General features: G+C 35.9%; 1 long non-coding RNA gene across 1 annotated transcript; it reads right to left on the bottom strand.

Annotated features, from left to right (window-relative positions):
* Window positions 1-410: 410 nt before the first annotated feature.
* On the bottom strand, window positions 411-9,165 carry LOC139127875 (uncharacterized). Its single transcript, XR_011551155.1, has 3 exons — window positions 8,775-9,165; window positions 4,240-4,355; window positions 411-1,024 (listed from the first exon to the last, which is right to left on the bottom strand). It is a non-coding gene; the product is annotated as an uncharacterized lncRNA (long non-coding RNA).
* Between the last annotated feature and the right edge of the window lie 527 nt (window positions 9,166-9,692).

Below are 9,692 nucleotides of genomic sequence, written 5' to 3'. Positions count from 1 at the left end.
CATCATTGAGCTTTTAGCAGAATCAAGAAAATGCAAAAACATATGCTTATACATTAAACATCGTCCTGTAATAAGTTGTCAGCGCTGTTGATATTGTCATTTGTCTGTATAACGGCCCATGGCCCACAGTACGATCAATTACCCACAATGCTGTTCGATTTGTACCAACGACGTTAGTTTTCTTATAACTTTTTCAGTTCTGCATAAAAGCAATAATGTAAAATCTCACGATAATTGATTAATTATATTTATTAAAAGTACGTTGAAGTATTGCAGTACAAATTTCAAAGAAACCATTAAATAACCATAAAAGTCACATTCTTCAGGTACTACAAATGTCACAGTTTTGGGAAGCAAGTTATTACCATCTGAAGGGGGTCATTCACTGGAATAGTTAGCATGTAAATTTCTTTTGTCTTTTATATTTGGAAAAAAATCAATATCCTTTTGTTTCATGAAACAGGTGCAGCTAGTCTCCCTACTTTCCATCACTTTATTCTGTATGGCTGACTACACAATCAGTGGAAAATTTACAAAAATCCTTTCTCTTCTCTCAATCAAGCACAATTTTCTCAATCCTTTACAATGGGAATTGACAAGAAAGGTGTTCTTAAAAGTACGTTCTCAGAATTTCTACACGTGGTCCAGGAATTTGTCTACACATGGGAGACATGGTAGACTTCACAGGGGAATCTACGTTGGTACAAATCATGATGTATTGTGGGAAATCTCTAGACTCTAGTACTGTGTGGCCCACCATCCTCATCCTCAGGCTCTAGTCTGATTGGGGCCACGCAATCAATGCAAGGTAGCCTCAATATGCATTTCCTTTGATGCAAGTGTTTTTCCATAATGTACGCAGTTTCACTTCTCTCTCTATCCCATGGCAAGTGTCTCCGAATATAGGCACCACCCTTGAAACTTCTGTCATGCTCGCTGTCCTCAGAAGAAACACACACACAACTATCAAATGTCTTCAGCTTCATGCTAGTCCTTGGATAGCCCCGTTTGCGTCCTTCAATTTCTGTAAATAACGATACACAGAATAAATCATCAGAATTGTACATTATCCATTTAGTTTGTTTTTGTTTAAATCTGTGTATTTATAGACCTTTGATAATTCATTTGAAAGTACTTCATTAGAATAGAATGGTTAAAAGTTGATATGTATGCAAGAAATTTGATTTCTGAATCTCACTGAAACGTTGATTCACTATACATTGGAGTCTATGAGAAAAATATGAATAATTTTTTTACAATGCTTAAGAAACACATTCTGTGCTTTCTGAGGTGTTTGACAATTGATACAAATGTACTTGATTCAAATAGGGTGTTTGAAGGTTCAGATGTGGACAACAGTAATGATATTGGAATTTCAACTAAACATTTCTTTTTTCATGGTACTAGTGGTCAACAGGTCACTGTTAAATATTTTCCCTGACAAAACTTGCTATATCTCTAATATGTAAGTAATAGAAATTGTTAATTTCCCTCAGTGAGCTCGATTTACAATAAGACAAGCCTCAGAGTTGCCAAGGCAAGATGTTTATGTGACAGATAATTATACTTTTGTTCAGATTTACAGTTAAATGACTACCGAGAGTGAAATAATGCAGCGAATCATTTTATCTCCCAAAAATGTTTTGAACACTTAAACTACTTTTTTAACAATTTAAAGTGAACCCCAACCCATTCAAATTGTGCTGGCTGTAATAACTGAATGCTCCCTTGATGAATAAACTGGTCATCTATGTACTGTTGCACATCACACTGACAAGTTTATGCCATAATATACAAATATGAAGATAAAATGTTTTTTCATGATTCATTGCCTATTTTATTTACTAAATATTCCTGTTTTTGTTAGGAGAGACTAACATCAATGTATCTCCAAGACACATGGTGTATGGTCGTGCTTCCACTATTAATTTTGCAAAACATATCATGAATTAATGCTTCAGCAAATGGACCAAGTCTATGTACGTTGGTCGAGAACTAATACAGTAAGACATATACGTTAGAATATTAAATCTGTCAAAAAAGGATGGAATATTGAGGTAGAAATATTCTTGTACCATGCAGCTTTGACCTACAGTGCCCTGTAACATTTACATATATTAAACTAAAAAGAGGGCATGTCATGCTGGGGAATCACCCAAATCAAAGACTGAACTGACTGCGTATGGGTGCCAGTATGGATTAAAGGCAGGGGGACTCGGAGCCTATAAATACCCCTATCTCCCTGGGCATTCATAATCCAACATGAGTGGCACATGGTAAAAGCATCAACGAATGCTCCCGAAAATCTGGAGTTTTCAACAACCAAAGTGTAAATTAAAGCACTGTTCCAACATATTACTTTTGTGAATACTTGTGGCATCACCTGTTGGTGAAATTCTCTCATTATATCCATTTTAAGTTGATTTTTGAAGCGAAAACTGCTGCGGTGCTGTGGACGTGTTCGAAGCATTCAAAAAACAATAGGTGAAAGCTTTCAAACAGCTGCCAATCACGAGGGGATGCACAATCAAACATTTGTTGTGTCAATCAGATCGATACTATGTCAACAAGAATAAACATTTGTACCACTGAGCCTTCTATACCGTCCAGAAATTTCAAAGCTGCAATTTTTTTACCCTGACATATAATACAGCGACTTGCACAATAATGATCATTCCACTGCTTCTGTTGGGTTTTGTTGGTTTTTTTAATTCGCTCCGTGGCCCCAGTAGATTTTTTCAATATGATAACAGTTTGAATTTTTTTCAAGGTAAATTTAGTATATTCTCTTGTCCAGTTTGATAGAGTAGACGTCGAGCCCAGCAATGTTGACTGAGATCGGGCTTGGGGTCATTTAGTCCTGAAACCTGAAGAGTTCTGTATGATCATTGTTCAGCAGTTGGGTGATTTTGTTTGGTCAAAGTAATCAATAACAATGTACGCAAGATTCCTTATGTTGTTTTTGTCACCATCATACACGTATACGAACGGTTTTAGATTAAAAATGGTAAAAATATCCAGTGCTCGTAAATGCATGTACAGATTCTTCAGTGACTGTTTATGCAGCAGTCGTCGATTCGACAAGGATTTGCCACCATGTAACAACTGTAAACACCGCATCAACAGTCCATAAAAAAAATTCATGCTAAATCGAGTTAGATAACAATTGCCTTGCAGTAGGAAAGGTAAGTCCACCATCCGTAAAAGTTGTTGATCTGAAAAATCTTCACTGTGCACCAACTACATGGAGTGGCTGTTATAGTTATATTTGTTCAAAACCACTGCCTGTTTGTTCCTTGTGTTTTTTTTGTGTCCCTAACGTTGACTGGCTCTATGTGCGTACAAACATAACAGTCGAGATTACGATTTCCTGGATAAATAGATACACTCATAGTTTATTCCGCCTCTGATGCAAAGATACACACTGTTTTACATGTGCCACTCCTAGGCCCTGGGTTCAAATTCAATACCTTTAAGAGTTTATCTGTTGGTGCTTGATCTAGAAGTCATCGCCGATGACATAGTCCCCACTGGATTATAGTTTAGGTGTAAATTTATAGGAAAATAGTTTCATACTATTTTAGTAAAGATAAAATTATGGTTTTGAGCATGTCATGAAATCTGGAACATGTTATCAGAACAGAAGCTTGTTTCATCTTTCATTACACAATTTGCAACAAACTCTCTAATGACAGTTTGTCTTGTGATATTGTTTAGATGTTTTGTTTCTCGTACAAAGTTCATAAAGTACACATCAAGGATTCATTCAATAATATTTTGGCAAGTGTTGGAGACAGTGTTAAAAAGAACATTTCTTAGGTTTGACTATGCAATTATTGTATGTCATGTACCGACATTTGTGTTTGGAACTCATGTACGAGCCCCCTTAAGTTGTTTAACACTCTGCTTATCTATATAAAATTGCAGAGTTAACACATTTCAGTGTGATTTCAAAATTTGACATGGGCTAAGCTGCATCACTATCAACTACATTTGTATCTTCAAAAGAAGATTATAAAGGCAGATTTTGTTGCTTATGGCTGTTAGGTGCTCTGCAAATATAACCAAACATCAACGGTCAACTTAGTCTTACTTTGTGTTGTAATGGTTCTGCTTAACCATGTTCATGTACGATAATTCACCAACACTGGTGCTTTGGTTAGCATGTCCTTCAAAGTTCACAACTTCAAACAAAAAACTTATCAGTGCAGACTTTGTACATGTGTATGAAGTACATACCTCTCATATTCATCTCAGTTGTTGGCATGCCTTTTCGTGTGACTCTGTCATTCCTTGGGGCACTACACTTTTCGTATTTGTCCAATGCCTTATAAATATCTCCACGGGACCTGCAACTTGCAAGGAAATAAATAAAAAGAGTTGAAAATCCTACTGTGAAAAATTAAATTATCTTAAACACAGATGATGAATCATCACATTTCACGTGACAATAATGACGATGAATCACCATATTAATCTGACAGTCCATCAACACATATTTGAATCAGAAATATATCAAGCATTTTCATGGCCTGAAAAGGCTCAACTTCATTGGATGCACACTGCTCTATGCATTCCTGCAGTATCTCAGAGCTGGTAGACTGTCAGACAATCGATGAAAAATCGACTCTTTTTACATCCATGGTCATATCAATATCTAAAATGTGCATGTTAAAAGTAACACCACATTTCATTTTCAGCAGAAACACAAATAATTTAGAAAGTTAAAAATGAAATGATGCGAAATAAAATGACATATCATGTTTAGGTAAGATTAAAATTAATCTCATGTTAACTTAAGCCCCCACTAGCTGTATCTTCTACTAGCATTGTTTTTATTATTTTAACGTCAAGCCAAAATAAGTTTGTGAGAATGTTCTAATTTTGGTGATGTATACACTTATTATTAACTACACACTTGGACTGTACATGCAATTTTGGACAAGATAAAGATTGCAATGTGATTAAATATTTGCCAAAACATTAAATCCCATCACAGTGCATACAAGCAAAAACCCTGTATACTGTGCATATCTGCACTGAAATCTTCACACAAACTGCACAAAGCAGTCCAATGTAATGCACAGAGCATTGTGCAATTCATGCGATAAAATGTTGAATGGCCCTTACTTCATCATTTTATAGGCCACTCGGGGCGCAACATTCTCTGAATTGTTTGGTCACACAGAGTTCATGCTAATGCATGTAGTTCATACATTCCCGCAGTGAAGTTGGGCTCACCTCAGTCATAGTGTGAAATGTTAAACAATTTCAATACCCAACACTGTAGCTAACAGAGGTGGAGGTCTGAAGTTTAGTGGAAAGAGATGATTGATTATGTTAACTAAGATTTCTGCTAAAATATCAAGAGACCAGGACGACATTTTACCCAGCCAATATGGCTATAGGTCTGATTTTTGCTGGACGGCCATCATGGGAGGAAAGTGTACAGCAAAAATATCAAGTAAACAGGATGACCTCTGACCTGAATTTAACTTATTTGCCAGTATTAGTGCAATAGCCTTCATATTTGGTTGGATGAGGCGTCACATTATGAATTACTTAAGATCTGTCAAATAAAATATTATTGATGTTGACTATAGCGCGTACAATCTTACTCAGCTTCGTTTTGAAAAATTCGCCCTCCCTCCCTATAATTTTTTTCCAGTCCCTTACTGGCCAGCACAGGTTGAATTCGTGAACACACATATCATAGGTCACCACTTTATGCACATACAAGGCCTCATTAAATGTGATTTAACAGTGAAGATTAATCGATAAAGTGAATTAGAGTGAAAATGCGCCTATTTCTACTAGCTAAAAAATGCTAATCATGCAAACTGAACTTTGGCTCGCGGCACGTGAATTAGGCTTATCCGTGGTCGTACAGGTAACTCTCTTGTGTTGCAGTGTTTGAGTAATTGTCTATGTTTGCAAAGCAGGGGCACTCTCGGAGAAATCCTACCGGTGCGCACAGTAAAAATCACAGTCCTTAGAAATTTGTAGAGTTGTGCAAGTCCAACATATCAATAATTTGTCACATAAGTTACATAAACGATACTATAGGGTAGAATTCAGAGAAAACCAGGACAAAATCGGGAGATACATGTATTTTGAGGAAAACAAATTTCAAGACTTACAGCTAGTGGGTCTTTAACCTTTGAACCCGGCTCAGACAATAAATGTCTGATGACGTCATAGAGTACCAGGGGATCAGGGTGCAAAGGGTTAAACATGCTAGTCGTCATGTAACTTTGCATTATTTATAACCTTCTAAATTAATACTATTATTGTGACAAAGGAAATAAATTGACAACATAAATCATTAAATGTAATGTCTCCTATACTATACATGTAGAAAAAAGGTCAAAAAATATCAATGGGCCCTATTCTGTCCTTGAGCCATTGTACATACATAAATTTGAGCTTGAATACGTGGACTTGTGGGATTGAATTAAAACATAGGGCCAAAGTCCCTGAAGCTACTATAGACATGGATACAAAATTAAGTATTTCCTGACTGTATGAAATTATCTCACTAAGGTCATCCTAGGAACATGTAAACCAAATATTAAAGCTGTCTGACCAGCGGTTTTGAAAAAACAAGCAACTCAACAGTTGACAGAGCTCTGCTGTGTTATGTAGAGAATAACCTTTTGTGACACATGTATTGATGAAGAAGGTGGATATCTTTGATAGCTCATATCAGGATGGCCTGACCAAAAATGGAAAAAATTCCGTAAAAATACAGATTTGCATATTTCATCAGACTATATTAGTCAATAATAGCAAATAAACAAGAATTAATTACATTCTAATTAAAGTAAACAAGACTTGCTTAAATCAAGATTTACGTCATAAAAAAACAGCATATCTGTCAGGTTATAAAGAATCTTGAGCTGGTTATCTTTTAATATCAGTATTTTTATCCTATTAACCAAGCACATTTTAACTTTCAAATTAACATTGTAAGTAAGTTCTGTTGAATAAGTTGAGACTGTACGTACTCAGAGAAAACACACTGAAGAGACAAATGTTTGAAACTTAAGAAGTTAGAAGGTCATCAAAAGCATTATAAGGAATCATGTTACACTTTCATGGCACTGTTTACACAGATTGCATAATTGCTATATATAGCACATGAGGAATCTTACAGCCCAGCTTTACCATAAAAACCCTATCACTTTGACCACTCTTTTAATTGACCACTCTATTTTTTCCTCAAAAAGTAATCCTATTTAATCCTTACCAAGTCAACCATAAATGGAAATTAGAACTTTCTCTATCTCTAGTTATTTGACCACCCTATCATGACAAACTATTATGAGCAACTTCTTTTAGATAACATAAATGGTGGTTCAGAATATATCAAAGTTGGGATTCAGGAAAGTTGCCTTTACATGTTTTAATCCTCCAAGATGGTAAGCATTTCACTATGAACTGTCAAAAAAGTTGAACTTTCTGATAATTCCACACTAAAATTATTTTGACTTTGATGATTTCCTAATTAATTCAATTATTAAAATCATATTAATTATTTTTTTCTGCGTGAATTGATAGGGTTTATACAGTACAAGAAGGTACAATGTAAGTTAAATTTTGACCAAAAATGACAAAAAAATTCCTTAAAAATACACATTTGCATATTTCATCACAATTTGAACAAATCTAAGTTTGGTTATCCCTAGGGACCTGTATACCAAATAACAAAGCTGTCTGACAAGCGGTTATGAAGTAGAAGATTTTTTACCAAAAACGCCTTTTTTGGCATTAATTTGCCTATTTTCAACAATATCAAAAAAAACGGTTTCTCAAAATCATATTTTTCATCGACACAACAAATATCAAATCAGTAAGTACTGTGGTTCTAAAGATATTTGAGTGGACGGACGCCTCACAAACGGACATACATACATACATACATACAGACTGACGCCGGACGCCGGACGGATACCCATCCCAATAGCTTCTATAGACTACAGTCTATAGTAGCTAAAAATTGACCACCATTCAACTGTTTACAGTTTCAAAAGAAAATAAAGGATAGCAAATCTTCATTATCTTATTATTAACCTTCATGCACAGCCATTTTGAGTAGCGGTTCAACAAACAATTAATATAAATGTACACAATGAGAATATTGGTTGAAAGAACACATGTGAACAACAAATGTGATATTGGACTTTCACCCTAGTGATTTTTTGTAAAGGTTAAAAGTATTCTTTAACAGTTCAAAGTTAAATGAGAACTTATATGTCAATTATTAAGATATCATTTATACACAGGGCACATGAAAATTTTGGAGGGACAATCTTTTTCTTGCTAACACTTTTTGAAGGGTCATTATTTTCCATTTTATAAGGCACTTTTGCTGATCCCTGGGATTGCCTTTGTTAGTATGTAGGAGGACTACCTTTTGTTTTCCATTGAAACTGTAATCTGGTTGGTCAATTTTCTGGTGAGACAATCTGGTGCCAACACAGGCCTCTAAAAACACCAATCAATCCCCCCGCCCGTAATTTTTGTCCAGTCCCTGACAGGTATCAACTCTCATCCTGAGATGCATATAGGTCACATTAGCATAAAGTGACCTGAAAATTCGATGTCATTATTCGTTTGAAATTATCAGGAATATCGATGATTTAAAACAAACAAACGTTCGATACTATGCCAGATACAGATTTGGCTGGACACGTTTATACCAGAAGGAGTAGACGTATCCAGACACTTTGGCTGGTCAAGAATAAGTGAATAGCTATACTGTACATACATACCTGGTAAATTGTACACGAGAATCGTCCAGCTGATGTAGGACTCTTTGGCGATCACCACACTGGCACTAGATTCAAACGTACCGCATAGTCGTCGAGACGGTCCAGGATTTCAAGGTTAGAGTCTTTAGTTGACATTCCTAGACACCGGCGGGACGTGTCAGTACTAAAATATAGACGACACAACGCAATGCAACGCTGAGTAGGCGACGCGACGCTATCCATAACAATGGCGTCTTCTGAGTATGGCTCCCCAAGTGCTCAAATATTCACGAAACGAACTTTGCAAAGAATTTGATAACTATCACTTTTCACTCAATCTTGAAGAAAATGTTATTTTTTTTTGCTCTCGTTAAATACAAATATTGCTAACTGAACCATATATTTGTTTTCGCCAGCTAAAGCATGGAGGTAGAAAGAAAGAGAGCAGCAGGCTACGAGCTAGCTAGGGGGTCAATTTTCATCAACAGGCTGCAGGCTGCTAGCTGTGCAGTTTACCTCTCAGCATGTACACAATAGGATTTCGATTTACGCATTTTTTACCTTCATGAATATTCCAGTGTATAGATCTTTATCAAGATGGTCAAAATATAGCAGCTATTAGGCCTAATTAAAACTTTGGAAATATGTTCCCCGAATTCAGTTCGGATGCTCTACCAACTGAGCTAACGGATCAGTTCAGTTGGTTTGACGTTCGCCGTCCTGTTGGCCTTTTTTCTTCCCCGAATGAGGCCTCAGAATTTAACACTGGTTATTCTCTCGAAAGAGTTGTTTTAAGGAACCGCAAAAATGAACTAGAAAACGTGATAATGAAATATGACACTCAGATGTAGTTTGTGTGTTTTTCAATTTAGTTTCTACTTTAAATTTCCACGCTACACAACACTGGGGAACTGTCATATTTCATTATCACGTTTCTAG

Source organism: Ptychodera flava, unplaced genomic scaffold, assembly GCF_041260155.1.
Source record: "Ptychodera flava strain L36383 unplaced genomic scaffold, AS_Pfla_20210202 Scaffold_38__1_contigs__length_1544198_pilon, whole genome shotgun sequence".
Lineage (NCBI taxonomy): Eukaryota > Metazoa > Hemichordata > Enteropneusta > Ptychoderidae > Ptychodera > Ptychodera flava.
Note: the sequence above shows the minus strand (reverse complement) of the source record. Positions and strands in the feature narration are given on the sequence as shown.